At 62.0% G+C, this 3,839-nt stretch overlaps 1 pseudogene; it reads left to right on the top strand.

Annotated features, from left to right (window-relative positions):
- Positions 1-3,839, top strand: part of LOC102756478 — a 62,780-nt pseudogene that overhangs the window by 54,578 nt on the left and 4,363 nt on the right.

Raw genomic sequence — 3,839 nt, forward strand, 5'->3', positions numbered from 1 at the left:
AAGGACCCCGTGGAAATGAGGCGCATTAACTTCCAGACACCAGGTATGTGCTTATCCCAGGTGCCAGGGACAGCACTGCCCGGGGAGAGGGAGCTGCCTGCGGCGACCCTCCCGGCCTCGCCACACTGTGCTCCGTGCAGTCAGTTCCCGATTCCCAGCTTCCTACCTGTGCCAGGCTTGGAACTCTCACGGGTCGGTTCTGCTTTACAACCAAATGAGGCTTTTGCTGTCTTCTGTGGGGAGCTTATAGGACGCGTTAAACCACAAAGCCCTCCTCCTTTCTTCTGGCAGAAAGAGCTATGCTTCTGTTCACACCTCTAGTCTGAAGACCACTTGGCCTTTTCCCACACTCCCTGGGATGTGCCCCTAGCAAGACGCTAATTACACCTCCCACACGGCCCGCATCCCCCCTCCACACCACAGATGCTCGCGCGCCGTCTGCCCCCGAACAGCTCCCTGTAGATGAGTAAGATGCAGCTTAGGTCACCTCCACACCCGGTGGGAAACTGAGCCAGTCTTGTCCGTGATCATCTTCACGTACAGGAACCACGCACTCCCGCCTCCTCCCTCTGACCGGGCTCGTGCCAGCTTCTTCTAACCGAAAAGGGGCTTTTCATGTAACTGATGGTGGCTGTTCCTAACGTGGTTCCCTTGTTCCCGCTACCTGCGCTCTGGAATCTGCTTTCTGTTTCTGACTGGTCCATATTAACTCGGTTTCCAACCAAATAGAGATTTTAAACATTTAACTGATGGCTGCCGTCCTCCGTCCTCGTAGGAATCACGGAAGGTCACATGCGGCACCTCTAACGTACTCCCTTCTCTCCTCTCTCCGGTGGCATCTGTTTCCAGTTAAATGAGGGTTTCAAACTTGTGTGTTTAACTGACGGCTGACGTCCTCTTAAAGTTCACGGCGTCGGCCCGTCCTTCCTCCCCCCTCAGTTCTCCCTCACCATCCTGCCTTCTCCAAACCCCGCAATGACCCACACGGGGACCCAGGGCCAGAGGGGTGTGGGTGACGTTGACGGAAGAAACTAAAACTGTGGGATCCTCCCAGAGTCGTGGCTAAACACCGGGCAGCGGAAGCAGCCGCTGCTCCGGTCCTGGGGTCGGGCCACAGGGAGTGTCCCTCGCGGCTGACGTGCTCGGCCCCGTGCAGCGGAAGCAGCCGCTGCTCCGGTCCCCTGGGGTCGCCACAGGGAGTGTCCCTCGCGGCTGACGTGCTCGGCCCCGTGTCTGTCGGCAGCCGTGTGCGTGCACCCAGCACGGGGTGGGGGAGGCAGCGCCCCGCGTGTTTTCATTTATTTATTGTTTGCTGTTTCTGCAGATTCAGGCCTCAGCAGCCCCCTCAGGGAGCCGGGGTTTCACTTTGAAAGTTAGTTCCTGTGTCTTTCTGTTCTCGGCTCCCTTCCCCACCCGCCCCTCGTTTGTTTTCATCTTTGGTTTCTCCATCCCGCCACCTCTCTCTGCCCACCTGTCCTGCGCTGGCTTCAGGGGAAGGGGTCTGGCCCACTGTGCCCTTAGCGTGCTGGTGGTGACTGTGTGGGGGTGGGGACAGGGACGTAGGAGAGACACATACAAACGGAAGAGCAGGAGCCCACCCCTGTGACAGGCAGGGAGAGCCACCAGGCAAGTGGACACCAGCCTCACACTCCATAGGCGGGGCTCTTGGAGACCCCGGGGGCCCCCACCAGAACAACAGGTGTTCACCAGCCGGTCTGGCAACGCTTGACCCGTTTGACGTAGCTGCAGAGTGCGAGTGTGAGCGCACAGGGAGCACTGGCCGGGGCGTGGAGACGGGTCTGGCAGACCCAGATACCAGGAAGAAAGAGCCAGGTCCACCCCATTCCCTCCAGGCACCACCCACCCCCAGGGGCTCGAAGATCAGGGCTGTCACCCATCCATGTACAGGATGAGGACACGGGCCAGAGAGTGAGGGGCGCAGTGCCTGCCCCAACCAGGTGGAGACACTACCTGCAGGCCCTCAGCTCTCCTGGCAAAGGACCGGTCGGCCCCCAGGCCCCAATGGGCAGAAAGGAGTGTGTCTCCCACCCCAGGGAACAGTGAGGCCCAGCCAGCTGCCATTGCTTCTCCATTTCTGTGTCACCCGCCTGCTTCCTGCCACGAGGCACCAGGAGCTGGAAGTCCTCCGGGGCACCCCTCCCCCGGCTGGGTGGGGACGGAGCGGGAGGACCGTGTGAGCAGGGTACTGGGCATGGCCGGGGCTGTAGCCCCTGCTGCTCCATTCAGACCCTCGGTCCAGGGTCCCCGCACCCGCCAGGCCCTCTAACCACAGCTCGTCCATCGCAGACTCACACTGTAGAGCACCCCACCCCGGCCCCGGGCTGGCCCCCCATGACAGGCCCCCCCGCGGGGTCTGCTCTCCCCACAGGCATGCTTAGCCACCCGCCCATCCCCATCTCAGACATGGCCGAGCACACGGAGCGCCTCAAGGCTAATGACAGCCTCAAGCTCTCCCAGGAGTACGAGGTGAGCTGAACCCTCCCCCCAATCCCCCCCACACAGGCCCTCCAATGGCCACCTGACACCCCCACCTCCCCTTCCCACAGTCCATTGACCCAGGCCAGCAGTTCACGTGGGAGCATTCCAACCTGGAAGTGAACAAGCCCAAGAACCGCTACGCCAACGTCATCGCCTACGACCACTCCCGCGTCATCCTCCAGCCCATTGAAGGTAGCACGCGGTCCCGGGCCATCCTGCCCTCCTCCCCCCGAGTGCCTACAGTCCTTGCCCCGCCTCCACGCCATGGGGCAGGCCAGGTAGACAAGCTAGGAGGGGCGGGGGGCGCATGGGGAAAGAAGCCTAATTCTGGGCTCAGGCCTGGTCCAGCACCAGAAACCACGGGGGATTGTTAGATGTGTATTTAAGTGATGGCTGCTAACCCTTACGTGTTGCCACCGGCCACTCCACACCGCTCCACTCAACTGGAGCCGCTCTGTCACCCAGGGACGGAGGGCAGGGTCTGGGGGCATTTCTGTGGTCCCAGGTTGGAGGAGGGGGTTGCTAGTGACAGCTACAGGGTGGGGCCGGGGATGCTGCTCCACACCCTGCCGTGCTCAGGACGGCCCCACAGAGCGCGATCCAGCCCCACATGGCAGCAGTGCTGAGGTGGGATCCCGACGTCCCTGCCCACGATTTGCTGGGGGACAGATCGGGGTGCTCCGAGAGGGCTTCCAGTTGGGCTTGTGGAGCCAGCCTGAAGGGACGGGGCACCCCCACTGATCGGCTTCTCGCCCGGGCCGTAGGCATCGTGGGCAGTGACTACATCAACGCCAACTATGTGGACGGCTACCGACGGCAGAACGCGTACATCGCCACTCAGGGGCCGCTGCCCGAGACCTTCGGGGACTTCTGGCGCATGGTGTGGGAGCAGCGCTCAGCCACCATTGTCATGATGACCCGGCTAGAGGAGAAATCGCGGGTGAGGCCTGGACCCCACCCCCCACCCCCAGAGTCCCCAGCCAGCCCAGGCTCACGCTCACCTCCATTCTCCTTTCCGGCACAGATCAAGTGTGATCAGTACTGGCCCAACAGGGGCACGGAGACCTACGGCTTCATCCAGGTAACGCTGCTGGACACCATCGAGCTGGCCACGTTCTGCGTGCGGACCTTCTCCCTGCACAAGGTAGGCAGGCCAGGCTGGAGGCTGCAGAGGGAGGATGGGGGGTGCGGAGAGGCAGAGGAGGAAGATGGGCCCAGCTTCTGCCCATTGACCCAGTCTGACCACATTCTCATGAAGCCCATTTTATGGATGGGGAAACTGAGGCCCGGAGTGGGGCACCTCGTGTCCCTGGCCACAGCAAGAGGACAAAAACAGCAGA

The sequence above is a fragment of the Myotis davidii genome, unplaced genomic scaffold, assembly GCF_000327345.1.
Source record: "Myotis davidii unplaced genomic scaffold, ASM32734v1 scaffold341, whole genome shotgun sequence".
Classification (NCBI taxonomy): Eukaryota; Metazoa; Chordata; class Mammalia; order Chiroptera; family Vespertilionidae; genus Myotis; species Myotis davidii.